Source organism: Gorilla gorilla, chromosome 11 (assembly GCF_029281585.2).
Source record: "Gorilla gorilla gorilla isolate KB3781 chromosome 11, NHGRI_mGorGor1-v2.1_pri, whole genome shotgun sequence".
NCBI lineage: Eukaryota > Metazoa > Chordata > Mammalia > Primates > Hominidae > Gorilla > Gorilla gorilla.
In genome coordinates this window covers 24633803-24654984 of record NC_073235.2, presented here as the reverse complement: position 1 = coordinate 24654984, position 21182 = coordinate 24633803, and positions in this window count along the sequence as shown.

The window sequence follows — 21182 nt, the reverse complement described above, 5'->3', positions numbered from 1 at the left end:
CAAACCCTGGGCCAGAAGGGAACCTGCCGCCTTGAAGAGAAGGACATAGTCCTGGCAGGCAGCATTTATCCCCTTCTAACTGAAGAGCCCTTGGGACCTGAACAATCAGCAGCAATAAACAGGTACTAGGTCAAGGGCCTTGGCTGAACCTCTGAGACTTGCTCACTTCAGTTGAGTATCAGTACTTTCCCAGCTGTTGCGGCTATGAGGAAAAGCTTCTTCTGCTTGAAAAAAGCAGAGGAAAAAGTAAAGGGGACTTTGTCTTTCACCTTTGGTACCAGCGTAGCTACAGGAGGGTAGAGCATCAAGTGGGACCTTGGGGTCCTTTATTTCAGGAATTGACTCTTGGACAGTATCTCTAGATCTTCCATGGGCCACAGGAGAGACCACTGCCCTGAAGATGAGTCCCAGGCCAGGCAGCATTTATCACAAGTTGACTGAAGAGCCCTTGGGACTTAAGGGAACATTGACAGTAGTCTGGTAGAATTCCTCATAACCTGGGGTGGCAGTGGCTATGGAGGAGGGAAAAGTGGAAGGGACTGTGTCTTGTGGTTTGAGTGCCAACTCAGTCACAGTACAATAGAACACCAGGTAGACTTCTAAGATTTTAAATCCAGTCCCTGACAGCCGGATGGCACCTCCAGAACCACCTGGACCCTGGGGGTACTTGCCACCCTGAAGAGAAGACAGGCCTGGATGGCTTTGCCACCTGCTGATGGTAGAGCCATAAGGCCTTGAGCAAACATAGGTAGTGGCCAGGGAATGGTTACCGCAGGCCTTGGCCGAGACCCAGTGTTATGCTAGATTTAGGTTTGACCCACCACAGTCATAGTGGTGGTTACCACAAGGGTGCTTCTGTCAGTCCACCTCCAGCTTTAGGTGGCTCAGAAGAGAGAGGGAGAGAGAGAGAGAGAGAGAGAGAGTGAGAGACTCCATTTGTTTGTGAGAAAGTAAGGGAATGGAACAAGAGACTTTACCTGGTAATCCAGAGAATTCTCCTGGATTTTGTCCACGATCATCAAGGCAGTACCTCTACAAAACTGCAAGGACCACAGCATTACTGGGATTAAGGTGTTCTCTAAAGCAGATACAGCTTAGATCACAACACCCAAATCATTTCAAGTATCTAGAAAGCCTTCTGAAGAAGGAAAGGTATAAACAAGCCCAGATAGTGAAGACTACCATAAATACCCAGTTCTTCAATGCCCAGACACTGAAAAATATCTACTAGCATCAACACCATCCAGGAAAACATCACCTCACTAAATTAACTAAATAAGAAATGGGAGACCAATCTTGAAGAAACAGAGATACATGACCTTTCAAACAAAGAATTCAAAATAGCTATATTGAGGAAGCTCAAATAAATTCAATATAACACAGAGAAGTAATTCAGAATTATATCAGATAAATTTAATAAAGAGATTGAAATAAATTTAAAAAATCAAGCAGAAATTTTGGAGCTAATATATGCAACCGCCATACTGACAAATGGATTAGAATATTTTAATGGCAGAATTGATAAATCAGAAAAAAGAATTGGGGAGCTCGAGGAGCAGCTATTTGAAAATATACAGTCAGAGGAGACAAAAGAAAAAAAGAATAAAAAATAATGAGGGACACCTACAGAATCTAGAAAACAGCCTCAAAAGGGCAAATCTAAGGGTTATTGGTCTCAAAGAGGAAGTAGAGAAAAAGATAGGAGTAGAAAGTTTAGGTAAAGTGATAACAGAGAATTGCTAAACCTAGAGAAAGATATTAATATCCAGAAACAAGAAGGTTATAGACACCAAGCAGATTTAACTCAAAAAAGACTACCTTAAGGCATTTAATAATCAAACTCCCAAAGATCAAAGATAAAGAAAAGACCCTAAAAGAGGCAAGAGAACAGACACAAATAACATACAATGGAGCTCCAATACGTCTGGCAGCAGACTTCTCAGTGGAAACCTTACAGGATAGGAGAGAGTAGGATAATGTTCTCCTTTAAAGTGTTGAAGGAAGAAATGTTTACCCTAGAATAATATATCTGGTGAAAATATCCTCAAAACATGAAAGGGAAATATAGACTTTCCAGGACAAACAAAAGCTGAGGGATTTCATCAACACCCGACCTGTCCTACAAGAAATGCTAAAGGTAGTATTTCAGTTAGAAAGAAAAGGACATTAATGAGCAGTAAGTAATCACCTGAAAGTACACTGGTAATAGTAAGTATACAGAAAAACACAGACTATTACAACATTATAGCTGTGGTCTATAAACTACTCTAATCTTAAGTGGAAAGATTAAATGATGAACCAATCAAAAATAATAAATATGACAACTTTTCAAGACATCGTATAATAAGATATAATTAGAAACAACAAAATCTTAAAAAGTTGGGGGGATAAAGTTAAGGCAAATAATTTTTACTAGTTTCCTTTTTGCTTGCTTAAAGTTTGTTTATGCAAACAGCATTATCAGGTTAAAATAATAGGTTATAAAATAGTATTTGCAAGCCTCATGATAACCTCAAGCCAAGAAACATATAATGAATACACAAAAAATAAAAATCAAGAAAAAGTTGATTCCATATTTTTGCAATTGGGATTTTTGCTGCAATAAATAAATGCATGCCAGTGTGTTTTTGATATAATGATTTTTTTTTTTGCATTGAGTAGATACCCAGTGGTATGATTGCTAGATTGAACGGTAGATCTTTCAGTTCTTTGAGAAATCTTCATTTTGTTTTTTATAGAGGCTGTACTAATTTACATTTCCACTAGCAGTGGATAAGCACTCCCTTTTCACCACATCTCCAAGAACATCTATTGTTTTTTTACTTTTTAATAGTGGCCATTCTGGCTGAAGTAAGATGGTATCTCATTGTAGTTTTAATTAGCAATTTCCTGATGATTAGTGATGTTGAGCATATTTTCACGTGTTTGTTTGCCATTTGTATATATTCTTTTGAAAAATATCTATTCATGTAATTTGTCCACTTTTTAATCGGATTATTTATTTTTCCTTGATTTGAGTTTCTTGAAGATTCTAGATATAAGTTCTTTGTCCAATGCATAGTTTGCAAATATTTTCTCCCATTCCGTAATTTGTCTGTTTACTCTGCGGATTATTTGTTTTGCTCTGCAGAGCTTTCTAGTTCAATTAGGTTTCACTTATTTATTTTTTATTTTGTTGCATTTGCTTTTGGGGTCTTAATGTAATAATCTACATAATTACTTTTTCCTCTAAGCACTAGTTTATCTTAAGCTCCAGAGGTTTAAAATATTGTATTTTACTTTTATTTGCATCAAACTAATTTTTAATTTTTCTTGACGTGTCCCCTTTGACCTATGAGTTACTTTAGAGTGAATAACTTAATTTCTAACCATTTAAGAATTTTCTACATATATTTCTGTTGTTGATTCCTATTAATTTTTGTTGTTGACTAAAAATTAATTCATGTGATTTAATTTCCATTAAATTTGCCAGGATTTGTTCTATTGCTACCAATATGAACTATTTGGATCAATGTTCCTTGTACATTTTAGAAGATTGTGTATTCTTTTGTTGTTTATGAAGTGTTCTATGAATGTCAGTGTGGTCAAATTTGCTAATGATTATGTCTGGATCGCTATAAACTTACTGATTTTTCTCCCTACTTCTTCTACCAATTACTGATAAAAGAGTATGGAAATCTCCAACTGTTATTATGGATACATCTATATCATTAATCATAACTTTAATATGCATCATATATAAAGCTCTGTTCAAGACCATCCTGGCCAACATGGTGAAACCCCATCTGTACTAAAAATAGAAAAATTAGCTGGGTATGGTGTTGTGCACCTGTAGTCCCAGCTACCTGGGAGACTGAGGCAGCAGAATCGCTTGAACCTGGGAGGCCGAGGTTGCCTACAAGTAGGTCAAATAAGTCAAATTCCTCTATGTCTAAAGTCACCATGCAAGCCCACAACTGGCCTTTAGCAATTCATTGAATTGCTGGTTTGATCTTCTCACCAGCTTATATGTTGTCTGGCAGCATCTGCTCCAGCAAGCAAGCCCTCAGGTCTTGTAATTCTCATCAGGAGCCTGTCTCTCCACAGATTATAAGTTAGCTGTTTGCCTCCAACCTCAGTTTCTGATGGATCCCAGAAAGTGAACTGATTTTCTTTTGTCCAAATTTCTTTCTTGTTGTAATGGTAAGAATAATGCTATTGCTTGTTCTTTGCATGTCTGAGGTAAAAAATAATCATAATAAATAATAATAATAATAACTGGTCAACTAAATTCTGAAAGCAGGAAAATGATTTTATATCTCTAGTGGGCTATACTGTAAGAACAAACATAACTGCAAATAAATACTAAACTTCAATAGTAAGTTTATGTTTAGAAGTAGTATTGGAGTTATTATTTTGAATGTATTCTATGAGCATAATATTAAATAAGTAAATATATTAATGTTAGTAAGAACCAAGATTTCTGTTATAAGATAAAATTAATACAAATAATTTTAAAAACAAAGGAAAAATTTTGCAATGTTAAATCTGAATTGGAAATGTCAATGTGAACTCAGATATTTATATGTATAAATGTAAATATATAGATCTATTTTTCTAATTCTATCCAATGATGTGTTTGAAATACAATTATCTAATCCAGATATTTGTTTCTAAACACAATTATTTTTCTAAGAGTTACTTAACTATTATAAAAGTAGCTTACTTCTAGTCTTGTGCAGGAAAATACATCGACTCAGAGCATCTCGCTTAGCTAGAAAGCAAGGAGGTGTTCAAAAACTAATGAGGTAATATCTAAAAGTAAAAAAACTGTAATTTGAAAAGTCATCATCTTGTGACCACTAAACTTTAGACAAGAACTATGATATATTCAAAATTATTTCATAAGAAGTCACTGGAGAATAGGACAATCACATTGTCTCAAAATACTGTCCCACGGGTTACTTAAAAATTATATTTATAAAGGAACAATATACCTTTAAAATAGAAATATCTGTAGTTTACCAACTTAAGCAAATGATCAAATTTTGCATCAACAATTTTGGAACAATCTATGTGCCCCCTGACACAACACAAGGAAAGAACACTATACCATCTACATTTTATTTTTGCCAGAAAATGTTTAATGTAAAACTGATCATTAGTAAATAATTTTACACGTCTAGAATATGATTTGATTAATTATACAAAATAATGAGCTTAGATGCCTCAAAGAATCAATATCTTGAGAAGGCTCATGGGCAATGTTCTAGCTGTAAAGAGATTAAAGGGGCAATAAATAAATACAACTTGTAACATTACCTGGGTGAGAAATTATTTTAAAAGATGATAAAAACCACTTTTAGGGTAATTGAGAAGATTTGAGTGTGGATTTAGAAGTGGTGATAACAGAATTTAACTGAAATGTTAGAGGTGTGATACTGTGATTATATAAGAAGTTTTTCTTATTCTAAGAAGGCACATGCTGAAGTATACAAAATGAAATATAACACCTGCAATTTACTTACAAAAAATATACACACACATATACACATGGGCATTATATATGCACGAGTGTGGTATTAAAAGTTAAAGTTTACAAATGGTGACTCTAGGTTAAGAGTAAATGCTTGGCCATGGTCCTATTCTTTAGATTTTGTATAAAGATAAAAATTCTCCAAAAAAGTCTGGGAGATAAAAATCTGTAAAATATGCACAATGAAATGAAAACAAGATAATTGTGATTAAATGACAGGTATATTGTACAGAATACTCCTTTTTCCACAAAGAGAGTAAACAAGGTACCCCTAAAGTAAATGGATATTGGCATAATTATTTATATATGTGCTATATGTTTGGGCATATTTATTTTTGTTTTTTATAATGAAAACAGTGCATGTACATGTTTACAAAACAATGTATTCCGATGAACAGTCACATTCTCTATCCCCACTTTCGCGATCTTAATCTTGTTCTACAGAAGTAAGTTATTTTAACCATTTCTGTTTTAATTTTTCTTCTGCTATTTCTACTGTGATTCCCTAGAATGTGAATTCTTATGGTTCTATTTAGCTTTAGCTGAATACGTAAGTCAGAAGGCCTAAAAATACCTTTAATTCCTTAAACATGGCAACCATTACATTATCAGCAAGATTTAAAAATATAATTTTTTTTCTGCATGGGCACATAAGCAGAGGACTCAAAGTTAGAAGATAAGGGGGATTAACATGCAAGATAAATAATACAAAAGCTATGTGACTGGTGTGAAATTAGCCCATAAGCTACAGTGTGTACATTGCAAATGACTTCTCAGAGCAGGTCCTCTTTAAATTATTTACAGATTCAGTGGTAAAAAGTGCAGCACAAGTTTAAGATGTTTATATGATTAATAATAATATTAATCCCAAGAAAGCATTTATCAGTGACTTTTTAAATTCCTAGTTTCTCTTTCTCTTTCTGTTCTAGCCAAGCTCTGTCAAATAAATGTTCAAAGTCTCTCTACTAAAGAACTCAGCTGGCCTCAGTTTCTGAGCATAGTAGCTCCAACAAACAAGTTTTATCAGAAATTGTCAATCCTCTATGCATTCATTCAGAATTTCATCCCTGCCTTACAAATTGCCATGCACTGTGCTAAGGCAGTAGTTCCCCATATGTGGCCTCTGGGATCATGTGGGAAACTGTCATAAATGCGAATTTCATGGGCTCATTCCAAACAAACTGAATCAGTAAATCTGGAGATGGGCTCAGCAATCTACACTCTAACAAGCCATTTGTATGATTCCGATGTACAAAAAATAATTAACAGCACATTACTAAAGAAGACTATATGTGTATGTCCACATATCTATATATATATATATCTGAAGGAGAGTGTGTGGTATCTGTGTGTGTGTGCGTGTGTGTGTGTGTGTGTGTGTAGAAAATGGCCAATTCTAACCTGAAGGAAATATGGTTTCTTCACGGAAAATATGATGTTTGTAAGCCAATTCATGACCTGGACTTCACCACATGAGGAATTTGGTTACCTATGCAATTTTTCAATAAACTTCAGTATAGCCAAACATTGACTCCAGACTTCAGAGCCGGCCCTCATCCTGGGTCACATAATTTAGTGATGAAAATCTATTTCTGATTACCTCTGTTTCAGCAGGGATCAAAGACTTATTCTGACTTCAGTGTGTGGTGTGGCCTTGTACTCTTGTTTCTCTTGTGCTTGCTTCATTCTTTTTGCGGGTTCCCACCTGGGTCCTACTACTTATGGAAATGGTGAGTGATGTTGACTGCCCAAGACTTTCCTGCTATCTAGTTTCCCAAAGCTGAGTCCCAACAACACCTTGAATTTGTCAAAGCTCCTACTTTGTTACAGAATTGAAGGAAATGACCTGCACACCCTACCCTTAATTCCCGCAATATACTCGAGATTTGATTTCTAGTAAATGTTAAACTGGAAATGGAATTCAGATTTTTGAACTTCCAAAATGCATACTCATTCTCTACTTTTCCTTATAACTTTTGATGACTTTTTAGCCTATACCTTTTAATGTGTTTCTTTCTCTGTTGCTCTGTCCTCTATATACTATTATATGTAATTTGATTTAAATATTCATTACAGTGTGCATAACACATTGCAAATATAATAGTGTGTAAATAAATATCTATACTTAGAAACATATTTCATTTTTAAGTGAATTTGTGAATATTGTAGGGTTCTCTGGAAAAACAGAACCGATATAATACATATATGTGTGTCTGTGTGTGTGTGTGTGTGTGTGTATGTACATATGTATGTATATGAATGTATATGAGAGTGGGCAGAGGAAGGAAAGATTTATTATGAGGATTGGCTCACATGATTAAGTAGGCTGAAACATCCCAAGTTCTGCAGTAGGCAAGCTGGAGAACCAGGAGAGACAATGGTGTTATTTCAATCTGAGTTTTGAAGGCCTGCAAACTTAGAGAGGTAATGGTGCCGATTCGTTTTCAAAGCGAACAGATTCAAGATGCAAGAAGAACTGATATTTCAGTTCAAGCCTGAAGACAGGAAAAGACTTATATCCCAACTCAAGATAGGGAGGAAGAGGTCCATCTTACTCAGACTTTTTGTTCTATTCAGCTCTTCAACTGACTGAATGAGCCCACCCATACTGAAGCAGAGGGGAGGTAATCTGTTGTACTCAGTCTACTGATTCAAACATTAATTGCATCCAGAAGCACCCTCACAGACACACCCAGAATAATATTTGGTCAAATATCTAGTCATCTTTGGCCAAGCCAAACTGATATATAAAATTAACCTTCACAACACATAATCAAATACAATTAATCTCTGTATTTGAAAATTCACCAAGAATATCATTACCTTCATTTAAAGAAAATCTTTATAAGCACATATTACTATTTTAACTGCAAAGCTTGCTATAGTCTAGAGAAGAAAATCCTGCACTTCCTGTTTTGTGTTCTAGGCTAAGATGTTTATTTTATACTATTGTAATTTTAAAAATACATCTGGAAGTAGGTCGGTGGAAAATCAGAAGTTCTCTTAAGGATAAATTCATTAAAAGAACAAGCTAATCAATATCACATTTGTTTCCCACCCCTACTCTCTAAATAACAGGTTTTATGTTCTTTACGAGTTTGTGCATTTTCCTTAACTTCAGTGTTTTATTAGAAAGAAAATATTCAATCTTCAGGTGTTTCTTTGAGGTTCAGGTTTTTTTCTACTCTATTTTAATTATCTACTAGTTACACAAATATCTAACAAAAATGAAGCTATATTTTTATAATAAAATTAAAATAAAATAAAGTTCCTTTTAAAACAACATGTGGAACAACTCCAGAAATGATTCACATTTATTCTGAGAATATCCTGCCATATATGGATCTGCCACATGGGATTTTCTTTTTCTCCTGAAACTATCAACTTCATTACTAAACCACTGAGACTGCATTTTTCTCTCTGCCATAGCTCATATTCTTTTTTCTTGTTGCAGAACTCTTACTGACTTTAGAGAAGAGAAGTAAGAAAGGCTTTCTTTAATTCTTGAAAACTGGGGCAGAGGTGCCTTTTCAGCATTTAACAATACAAAGAAGGAGGAAAAAGAAGATCATAGCTAACTTGAAACAGCAACTGATTGCAGGGGAAAAACTTTTTACATCAAATAAGAGCTAGATGCTTTCAGGCTTTGCCTGGTACTGCTCCTCTCTCTCTAGCACAAGCAAAGGAAAAGAGATATATTGCTGTCATTTTATTTTCTGCTGTTATTTAATAGAGACACTCATCCAAGACAAATGGAACTTTATTAGCTAAAAAGTGGTGCAAATGTGACTCATCTACTCTGTTCTTCTGAAAGGCCTCCCTTTATAGTTACTCTGGATTAATGAAACAATCACTTCATTCTGAGTAATGTTAAAATACCATTAGAGTCACAAATTTACTTATGGATCTTATCTTCTGAGAAGATCTAAGTAATGAAACCAAGAACTGGTGAAGAGGGTAAAAGGATGATATAATATTCTCTCCTCTTGCATGTAAGAAATGTTCAATAAATGTTGGCCATATCATTGCTATTATTATTAGTGTTACAATTTACCACCTTTGAGACCTGTAAGCCATACCAATGCTGCCACCAAACATGCCTGTGCACACAATGGCAAAACAATGACAGGAACAACAACAAAAACCCTGCTCATTTACATTTATACTCATCTAACGTGAAAAGATTCCTCTTGACCCAGTCATGAGAGGATTGATATACTAACCTTACACCTGAAGTAAATTATAATGTCATTCTCATTCTTCCACCCATAAAATTGCAAGACTATGACAATTAAAAGTGTAAACTTTCACTTTCTTTTTTAATACTTCCAAGAATAAGCAAAGGTTTGAAAGTTAGAGAGTCCAAGGTTTGAATCTCAGCTCGTGGCCTTACCAAATCTGTGATCTGAGTTTAATATACTTATGTGTAAAACAGAGCAAGAGAGAATCTACGTCATATTTTTTTCTTCCCAAAGGCATGTCTCTGGGATTGAAAATCAGTAACCATGGATTTGAATTCAGCTAAAGTTTCCATCGATTTTTTCATATGAAAGATCAGGGATAGGGTTAGATAATCTCCTTCACGGCTCCTTCTAACACTGTGAAATTGTTATACAGAGATTCCTAAAGTTTCTAGTAATAAGATAGCCCTCAGTTAGCCCTTAGGAATTCCCATTATCTGGACATCAATTTTGTTTTAAAATTTCTCCAATGATGTGACTTTGCTTTTGTTTAATATCTTGTCAGACTGCCAGAGTTCAGTGGGTGTAAATTTGATCCTTATGAATTTAAATACTTTCATCCCATGAGTTTAAGAGTCAAAGTGAGGATTCTGCCAGATGCTAACATATTTATTCCAACTCTATATTCAGAAATTAAGGAATAACCACAGAATGGGTTTTCAGACCTATTCTGAGACATTCTCAGTTAAAACTCCATAAATCCTGAGAGGTGACCCATCAAAAGTCTTAAAACCCCTAAATGTCTTGGCAGCCACCTTTTTCTCAAAACACCATTTCTGTTTTCTTTCCTCAAGACAAACAAACAAATAAACAAAAACTCTCTGGATCCTTTGAGAAAGGCCACTGGAACTGTTTAAGTTTGCATTTGTGATCCTTTTGCTGTATCTTTTGTGAAGAGAATCAGCCTCCTCTTCTTATCAAGGATTCTAGGACTCTGAATGTACCCAGATAATGCAACTACAAGAGGAGCATCCATTATTCTCTATTATTATGACTCAAGTCAGAATTAGTAGCACTAGACATAAGTATTTGGCTTATATAGAAAAAAACAAGACTTTAATAGGCTACTCCTCCACTTTGATTATAGAAACCCTACACTTAGCCACTATCAAAGATCCCTTTAAGTCACTCTCTTCTACATCACTTCTTTTCTTCGTACATGTTATAGTAGCAATTCCCAATCTTCCCTTCGTTCTTAAGTGTTGTCATTTGGCTTCAGCCACCATTCTCACTGGACTCACCAGCTCATTTCCAAGGCAGCATCTTCCACCTTATTTCTGGTATATAGAGAATAGTCACTGGAGCAGTTTTCAAAGATGTTGACACTCTTCTAGCTGATGCATTTTTAATGCTTCAGGAAAGAGAGCGTTGAGGTCTCTTCCGTAAGATAAAATTAGAGGATGGATGAATAAATTGTATATGCTATCTTATCTCAACCATTTTTATTTCCTTAAGTTTTTGGCTTCTATTTTCTGTGTTTTAAGATGGAATTTTTTTCGTCAAAATTTTACTTAGTATAGTTCACTTTGAATACAGTTTCATTCAACCAATTATACCAAAAATTAAAACTGTCAGCTTCCAGGTGTATCAATTTTTACAATTTCTTTCCTGTATTATATTTCCTTTTGAACTTGCCTAGTGCTCTCAGAATCCATTTCCCCATATATTCCCCTGATGTTTTGTTGATTAGTGTTAGAAATATCTTGCAATTATTTGGTGTGCAGATTTTGCTACCTGGGTTGGACTTTGAAATTGGTTTCTGAAGTGTGGTAGGATACGATTTTGATTATGGAATAGGTGGGAATATTGAAAAGGCATGCAGAAAAAAGGAAGACTGAATCATTGATAGTAATGTTAATTGGGCAAAACATCCTGACAAGGCTGTAAGTCAAATGAAATACATGGGAAATTCACAGGAACAAACCTTGATTATGGTTTCTAGCTATTTCTGCTAATTATCTAGGCAAAACTTGTAAACAGCCATTGCATTTAAGTCTAGCTCTCAATTTAAGAAATTAAATATTCCAGTTTATCATTATTTTTCATTAAAAAATATTAAGCTATCTAAATTGACTCAGGCTTCTATAACAAAATACCATAACCTGATTGGTTTAAACAATAGAAATTTATTTTCTCACAGTTCTGGAGGGTGAAGCCCAAGATGAGGCTGGCAGCAAAGTCAGGTGAAGGCTCTCTTTCTGACTTACAGATGAGTGCTTTTTTGCTATGTTCTCACACAGCAGAGAGAAAGAGAGAGAGAGAAAGAGAAAGCGCTCTCTATTATAAGGATACTAACTCATAATGGGGGGCCCTACCCTCATCTAAATCTGATTACCTCCCAAAGGTTTTATCTCCACATACCATTATATTGGGGGGCTAGTGCTTCAACATGTTAATTTGAAGGGGACAAAATTCAGTACATCGTATAAAGCAGCAGTCCCCAACATTTGTGGCACCAAGACCAGTTTCATGGAAGACAACTTTTCACCAGGATCGTGCAGGGGAGGGTGGATGGTTTCAGGATGAAACTGTTCCACCTCAGATCGTCAGACATTAGTTAGATTCTCATAAGGAGCGCTCAATCACCTACATCCCTTGCATGCACAGTTCACAACAGGCTTCTCACTCCTGTGAGATTCTGATAACAATAACCAGCACCTCATTTGAGTGTTTACTCCAGGCTTTCACAATTTACCACAAGAGGAAGAAAAGGAGGATAATCTCTTCAAAAACACACAACAGTGCTGTGCTCAGGCAGTCTCCCTTCCTGCCTCGTGACTACGGCAGGCAGCCCAGAACATTGAGTCTGTCTCAACTACGGCTCCACTTCCCGCTCTCCACTCTCTCAAAGAGCTCCTGGATATCCAGGACAGCTCAATACAGCGTTTGTCTTCCTTTGAATAATGTGGCTGTGGTTGTATTACAGTCACAAGGCCAAGAGGGCCGTCCCGGTACGGCCTGCCTGACTCCACAGGTCCTCATGGGGCATGCCGGGGTGGATTGCCATCCTAGCTTGTCGGGATGAGGCGCTAGAATCCATGGTCTTTAAGTTAAACGATGCTTAAGAGCAGACAGGCAGGAGATGGGAAGGAAAAGAAGGGACGGACAAGTGGAGATGTGAGTGATCAGCCACCGTCAGGAAATGCTGGCAACCTCTAGAATCTGGAAAAGGCAAGAGTTTCTAGAGCCTCCAGGTGGGACATGCCCTGCCAACACTATCCCTTTAACCAGTCAGACCTACATTGCATGTCTGCCTTCCAGAGCTATAAGATAATAGAATTGCGTTGTTTTAAGACACTAAGCCACTGGCAATTTGTTACAGCAGCCACAGGAAACTAATACAACACCTAAGGATATGCAGGTGTCAGAGCTAAAAAAAAGTAAAATAAAAAAAAATAGAGCTGCTAAAGGAAACAGATATCAACTTGAAAATAGTAATGTAGAGAACAATAAAGTAATAAGATGAGGACCAAGCTGTGATTTTTTTCTTATCTTGCCCAAATTCCTACCTAAGGGGCCTGGGAAATCATGCCCTACAAACGATAAATTCTCACCAGATGGGTTTTATTTAACCTTATATATCATGACTTACTTTCCAATCTGACTCTGATATAACGTTATGTAACAAAGAAGAAAATAAAAATATTTTTCCCCAAAGCATGTTTCTTTGCCGTATTTTGAAATGACCCTGCAAAGCCATCCTCTGTGGGGGAAAAATTTGCACCTGTAGGGAATCTCTATTAACATAGCTAGATGTTTTTCTTCCAGGCCCTTGCAGTCCTGAAGAGATTAACCAAGAGTCTAGCACCTTTTAGAAGTTTGAATAAAAAACATTTGTCATCTATTGTCTCTAAGGGCAGCCACTATTGGACTTCAAAAGAACCTTTGTCTCCACAATCTTTTATTATTCCTTTCTACTGAATCCAGGTCTTTAGACAAACTCCACAGATTGTCAACCAGAAAATATTTAAATTTACCTATAGCCTGGAAGCGCCCCCTACCCTCTGCCCCACTTCTAATTGTCCCGCCTTTCTGGAGCAAACCAATGTATTTCTCAAATGTGTTTGATTGAAGCTTCATGTCTCCCTAAAATGTATAAAACCAAGCTGCACCCTGACCCACCTTGGACACATGTTCTCAGGACCTCCTGAGGGCTGTGTCATGAGCTGTGATCACTCATATTTGGCTCAGAATAAATCTCTTCAAATATTTTACAGAGTTTGACTCTTTTCATAGATAAAGAAAAGAGGGGAAATTCAAATATATCACAAAAGAGGGGAAATTCAGATACATCACAAAGACTGAAGGTTAAAAAGTGTACTTTTAAAAGTTACACTAACTAGAGGAATTGAAAAAAGAATAGTTTCTGCTGAGAGTTGAATTAGAGTTCAGTAAAACAGCCAGTATTTTTCACCAACATTTTCACATTGTGTGTGTGTGTGTGTGTGTGTGTGTGTGAAATGAAATAAAGAGGCAATAATTTCCCTAACCTCCAAAGAGACATGGGCTGTGATTATAAGAATAACACTGAGCTCATTGTAGGATTGATGACAAAAGACTTATGCTTAGACATTCCCACATAATAATTCTGATCTCTAAGAAGAAGAGAAAATTTTATAACTTTCCAGACAGAAAGGACTTATTCTTTATAAATAATAATAACAAGAAATTGAACTTGCATGAAAATTCTAATTTTAACACGAAGTTGTTGAAATAATTTGTATGGGTCACAAAGAGCATCGGGTGATAACACTATAATCCTCCAAGATATTATTCGTCAAGATAAAAGAAAATATTTGCATTCAACAATAGGTATCTCATAGAATACAACACCAAAATAACTCCAATGAGGGAATGATTCAAGAAAGAACTCACACAAAATCACTAAATGATTCAGAGGGAAATGCAGTATCCATGTTTGTAGATCAAAGGGCAAAGCAAAAGCTTTACCGGGTTTCATGTGTCATGCATGCATAAGAGAAATGGGGAGGTTAAAACCCTTTAAAGTTATCCTCAGCTTGAGAAGAAAGACTGGGAAAAAAGTAAACAGTCTGGTAGGAAAAATAGTTGATCTATTGATTGCATAAAATTGTTCAGATATATGTTTGATTAGATGCATAAATTAGGTACTTTCCTTTAAGAAAAGATAGCAAAATTCCCAATTTAACAAGAAAAAAATGAGAATACATGTATAGTTACAGATTTAAGCCAATGACAACAAGGATAGTTGTAAAGAAGATACAATGAAATAAATAGAATGGTAATGATAAAATGAAGAACTAAATTAAAACATATCAGGCAGTTGCACTAAATATGAATAGAGTTGAATTTCCAATTAAAATGCAAATACTGTCAAACTTGGCTAATGAGCAAAATTAATTGAGATGTTGTTTATAAGAAACAAGTATAAGAAAAAAATTGTTTAAAAAAGCTAAATATAAAAGGTTATTCAAAGATATACCAGAGAGATAGATGCACACCAAGCAAAAGCAAAAGTGACAAAATCAACATCAGACAAAATGAAATTTATGATTAAAAACACTGAGCAAGAAAGGGATATGATGCACTGTGACATTAACAATGGGATAGTCAGAAAAGTGTATATCTCAAACAACAAAGCACCCAAATTTATTTTGTCAGGGTTCTTAGATACAAAGAGAATCCACTTAAGATAGCATCAGCAAATGGGAGTTTATTAAAGATTATTTGATCATTTTCACAATCTCTGGAAAGGCCAGCAACCAAATTAGAGGCTACAGAGGAGCATGGCAGCCAAGAGCACCAACCAACCACAAAACCAGACTTTATTAGCAGAAACTTACCTGTTGTCTCTAGCAATCATGTTATCTCTGATAGTAAAAGCTAGACTCTAGAAGCTTCCAAGTTACTGTAGAAAAGACGCACTTGGTATTGTTGTATCTGGAGATCCAAATGTGTAGTGTGGCTACAACTTTGTCTTTTTTGATATACATTGAAAATTTTATATAGAGGTTAACTTCTAAACTAGCAGAGAGTAGAAAGCAATTTTAAAAAAAGTATTCAAAGGGTCAAGAAAAAAGAAATTGAAGAGGTTTGATAAATAGAAAGCATGCAAGCACAAACACAAAATTAACATAGAAAAAGTCCAAATATACCAGTAATTATAATAAATATGTAACTTACATGCTCCAGCTAAAGAATAAATCTCTAATACAAGATATGGTATCAACCTATATACTATTTAAAACAGACAGTTCTAAATTCTAATGATACAGAATGGATGAAAGTAGGACATAGAAGACTGTATGTCAAAAGTTGTAGCCTAAAGAAATGTTAGCCACCTTGAATACCTCTTAGGCACCACAATGGAACACCTCACCCTCACTTTCCTAATGGCCATGGCCATACCTTCTTCTGTAGCTACTGTGGATGATGACCATTGCTAACCAACCGCATGAAGGCACAAATGTCATCTTCTCATCTCGCATGTGTGCCATGGATCTCTCAACCGTTTCCCGCAGGGTGTCCCTGTCAAAGTGTGAGACATTTGCTCAGTAAAGGTCTAAATGTGAAAATAAAAACCTCATAACACTTCTCTAATAATCAGAAAAACATCAGACACATCAGACATATTGCAATAGAAGGGCATCCTATAACACACCTGAAAATGTGTTTTTCATAAATGTCAAGGTCATCAAAAACAAGTAAAGTCTGAAAAATGGCATATCCAAGAGAAACCTAAGGAGATACAACAGCTAAGTGTAATGTGATATCTTGAATGGGATCCTAGAAAAGAAAGAGGCATTAAGTACAAACTAGGAGATCTGCATATAATCAACTTACTTAATATTATATTAATATTGGTTTATTAATTGTAAGAAATATACCATACTAATGTAAGGCATTAGTACTAGTAGAAACTGTGTGCAGGGTGAGGGGATAGATGAAACCTATCTGCTCAATGGCTCTGTATACATAAAACTGTTCTAAAAGTACAGTACATATATTCATAAAAAAATTAATGTCAATATCCTCAAATTATGTCACTAGTCACTAGGAAAAGTATTTAGAAAATATGATAAAAATGTGACATTTACATTAGTTTCTAATGCATAAAGCACCTACCAGTAAATCTATCAAAAGCAATGCAATATCTTTATGCAGAAAATCGAGATTGTTTATAAGAAAACATTTATGTGATATCATATACATGAATTGAATGACTTAATATAAGAAAAATGTTGAGTTTTTTCAAATTGATCTATCAGTTTAGTGAAATTCTAGTAAAACAAAAAGTCAACAGAGGTGTGGTTTTTGTTTACATGTGAGTGTGCACATGCACGTGTGCATGAGACTATGGGTTTAATTTCTTCAGATAATTCTCTATGTACATGGAAGTGCAAAAGCCCAAGAGTGAAGAACACAAACTGTGAAGTCATCGCTTAGAAGATATGACACATAATTATTAAGCTACAGTACTTAAGAGTGAGATAATGGCACAAGAATACACACATAAAACCTATGGAAACATAACAAGGAGTCCAGAAATACAGTCCAGAATTTTGACATTGTAGATCATAGGAAAAAGTCGAATGCTTCCATAAATCATGCTGGAAAAACTAGTATCCATATTTATAAATAAAATGAAATTCAACTGCTACCTCACACAAAAATTCGAACACCCCCATTCCCAATCAATCCAGCTGGATTATAGATATTCATAATTTAAGTCAAACAATTATAGAAGAAATACAGAAAGCTAAAGATATGATATCACATTTTATGGTATAATTTGTTAACCAACATACACAATGTAAACTGTAAAGGAAAAGACTCATAAATCAATGTCTTTCAAAATTAAGAGTGACTGTTAAACAAATGATCATGGACAGATCCCCGAAACAAGCAGCACAAGGATGGGAGATATTTGCAAGATGGAGGAATGATATACAGGATATACAGCAATGGAGGAATGATATATAGGATATACAGCAATAGAGGAATGATATGAGGATATACGGAAGAATCCATATGAAATGCTCAGAATTACTAAACACAACTTAGCCGAAAAGTAAGCACACAGAACAGAACAGAAAAGTAGGAAGCATCAATGGTCCAGAAACCTGGGAACAATGTTTAACTTTAGTAATGTGAATAAATCCCCAGAATCGTCATGCTGAGCAAAAGATTTAAGTTACATAAGCATTCATAAACTAAATAAATAAATAGTTTATATGAACCAGGAATACATTAAATTATATGTATTCTCTAAATATCCATTATATGTATATCCATATATATGTTGATATATATATATATACCCTTCTATGTATATACACACACACATATATATAATGGTTTTTTTTTTCTTTTTTAAAAAAGAAAGTGAATGGAACTAAAAATGAATTTTTTTTTAAATGGGTGTAATGGGAGTTGAATGAATAGGAAAAAACAAACTGGAGAATTCATTTTATTGGTCAGGTTTTGTGATTAATTATTGTTCTCACATATACCATCTATTAAATAAATATAGTAAAAAAAATTACTTGCTTATGTATTCCAAATAATCTACTAAGATCATGAGTGAAAGCGTGGTTTAACATCAGCAAATATACAAATAAATAGAAAGAGAAAAAATATACTTATAGTAATGCATGCTGAGAAAGTAAAAGCTGAAGCCCAGTAGATGCTAAGAAAAACTTGACATAAAATAAAAATATTTTATAATTAATAAAACTGATGAAACTAGTATCTGAAAATCAACACTAATGATTTTGCTATATGTTAAAACACTAAATCTATTTTAATAAAAATTAGAATTAAGAATATATGACAATGAATTCCAAATAAATTAAGCAATAAATGTAAAAGAAAGTTAAAGTAGATGTAAGAGAAGAATATTTTCCTTAAAATAATAGGCTGAGAAATAAATGGCATGTCAATATTTACGAAAATAAAACTTTCTGCAGAAAATTTTTGGAATTGTTTCTAGAAAAAAGATAATATTTTGATAATATATACATTTCCAATACTTGCAAAGAGTCACCAATTGTTTTAGAAAATACAATTATAAAACATATTTATAAATCAATGAAACATTTACATAAAATAATTCAAATGGCAAAAACATATGAAAATAAGTTAATACTCACAAATGAATTGTTACTTGTATTAATTTCCATAATATCTCATCCCTAATATTAATTCTGTGGTTTTATCATTTTTTAATTTCATCTTTAAAATTTTAGAAATATCAAGAAAATCTTAAGAGTTTACATCAGTTATCACAAAGTAGAAAGACTAGCAAAACTTTACTTAGTATAAATTTAACTACCGCACCTGTTAACATTATATACACTTTAAAAATAACCAAACATGGTCGAGCTTTGACACAATTTAGCACTACTCTATTTCTCCCATCGTTTATGTCTTGAAAGTGTCACTAGAAGTAAATTTGCTTGTGAAAACAGTGTTTTAAGAGTTTAGAAGACCGTTTTGATAAAGTAAGTTTGCATAAAAAATAATTTTAGTTTTTTTGTGGGTGTGTGTGTGATTACACTGGATGGTTGTGGTGTATAGTCTATGATTCTTGGCTTTGTATTTTTGGTTAATAATAGTTTTTAAATAAAAATGGAAAATGGCATTCTGAAAGAGCACAGAATTTAAGGTGTGATGAGAACTGAAAGCTCTATTGCCAGATCGCAGACAATGAGGAAAGAAAATAAAAACATTTAAGTTTAAGGAAAGTACGTAATCTAATAGAACGATAAATGTCCAGCTAGCTGAAGACACTACACAGTAATGCAGGGCTGGGACATCACAGTGGCACATCTCTAAGGAACCCAGTTGAGATTTGCGGGAGGAGGGGCCAGCTGGGAAGAAGGAAATGAGTGTGCAATAAAATCCAATAGAGATGAGATTTAACTCTCCCTTTTGTCTTCATATAATTAATAGCTTTTAAAAAAATTCTTCTCAGTGAAACAATGTTATTTAAAAATATATTTTTAAAAGACATCATAGTTTCACTCAACCTATTAATAGCGTAGAGTACAGGTAAGAAAGCCAAACACACAAATCAGACAAACAAAAATATGAGGCAGTACTTTAGCATTTAATAAAGTAACTAAAAGACTGTTAATGAAAATGCAAGATAAATATCTTAACTGGAATGGTTGAAAATGGCAGCTGGAAGGGCAGGGCATCAGAGATAGAAGCAAATAGAATTTGCATGGATATTAAAGCATCTTTGTCAGGAACGAGATGGAGAATGGTGTTGACTTTTTTTTTTTTTAGTTCAAAGTGTAACAAATACAATTGTTAGGTAGGTCTTTTGGGTAACCCTAAAGTTTTATTAAATCGTATTATGATATTTTTGTCTATATTGCTATGAAGTCCCTGAAGAAGACAATGTCTAATGAACGGGAGCTGGAAGCTAAACAATCTCCCTCAGTGACCCGAGGGAAAGATCAGCTAGACCCAAAAGAGGCTTTGAGCATATCTAACAAATGCTATATCGATATTTTATATTAAGGCTTATTGTGACATAATTTACATAAATACAATTTACCACTTTTAGTTGGATAGTTCTGGGAGTTTTAACAAATGTCGATATAGTACATGTAAACACCATCACTTATTTTCATATGTTTTTGACATATATACCATAGTTATTTTAATGTGCCTACCTAATAGTTCCAAAATCTGGGGAACGTTTGGGTATGGTTTTGTTTATTCTTGACTTTTTTCTTACCATTTTTATTAGATTCTGGACATTCAGAATAGTAAAGACTGAGCTTTTTAGTGATGTTAGAGGAGAAGCATGACTGGAATGTTTGTAAGTTAAAGGGGCTGAGCAGCTTCAATCGTGCACATCTAGATTACTAATGTGCCAATTTGGTACTAATGTACCAAAAATAATAAGGAATGTTTTCAAGATACCACTTACTATCCTGATCGTCACATAAGATCTTGAGTTTTCTGATGTGAATTTCTATTTTTAACTTTTTTTATTGTGATAAAAAACACATATAATGATATCTACTGGTTTAACAAAGCTTTGAATGCACAGTACGGTAGGATTAACTATAAGCACAATATTGTACAGCAGATCTTAGGACTTGTTCATCTTGAACGACTGAAACCCTATACTCACTGAGCACAACTCCCCGTTCCACTCCCCTGCCAGCCCCTGGAAGCCACCATTCTACTTTTGTTTTTTTGTGATGTTGACAACTTCAGATACCTCACATAGTGTAACAATGTAATATCTATCCTTCTATGACTGGTTGACTTTGCACAATATCTTCAACATCAGTAAACCTTGAGGTCATTATTTTTAACTTTTGCTCCCAATCTCTTATTCTAGTGATACCAAAGTACTCATGTAATAGGTCATTCTTGCATTGCGATAAAGAAATACCTGAGGCTGAGTAATTTATAAAGAAAAG